The 266-nt window shown below is 35.0% G+C and overlaps 1 protein-coding gene across 1 annotated transcript in view; it reads right to left on the bottom strand.

Annotated features, from left to right (window-relative positions):
* The window catches only part of LOC119589145 (heterogeneous nuclear ribonucleoprotein R-like), a gene marked incomplete in the record, with an annotated part of 129,871 nt that overhangs the window by 126,916 nt on the left and 2,689 nt on the right, over positions 1-266 (bottom strand).

The raw sequence follows: 266 nt of genomic DNA, 5'->3' as shown, positions 1-266 counted from the left end.
GCTTGTGGCAATGAACATAAGAATAGACACTAACCCACAAAACTTAAGTTGACAACACATTTAGCCTTTTTTCAGAGATATTCAACTATGTAAAGTCTTGTATAAAAATATCAACTTTCAAGTCAAATTATTATTCTTAAAGAGGAATCACAAATCCAATTAGCTAAAGGAGGGACAGAAGAAAAAAAATGGATAAAAGGGAGAGCTAAGAGGGGAGTTACTAGAGTCAAGGAAAGGAGGGTGTATATAAGCTAAGGGGTACAGGC

The sequence above is a fragment of the Penaeus monodon genome, chromosome 25 (assembly GCF_015228065.2).
Source record: "Penaeus monodon isolate SGIC_2016 chromosome 25, NSTDA_Pmon_1, whole genome shotgun sequence".
Taxonomy (NCBI): Eukaryota; Metazoa; Arthropoda; class Malacostraca; order Decapoda; family Penaeidae; genus Penaeus; species Penaeus monodon.
Note: the sequence above shows the minus strand (reverse complement) of the source record. Positions and strands in the feature narration are given on the sequence as shown.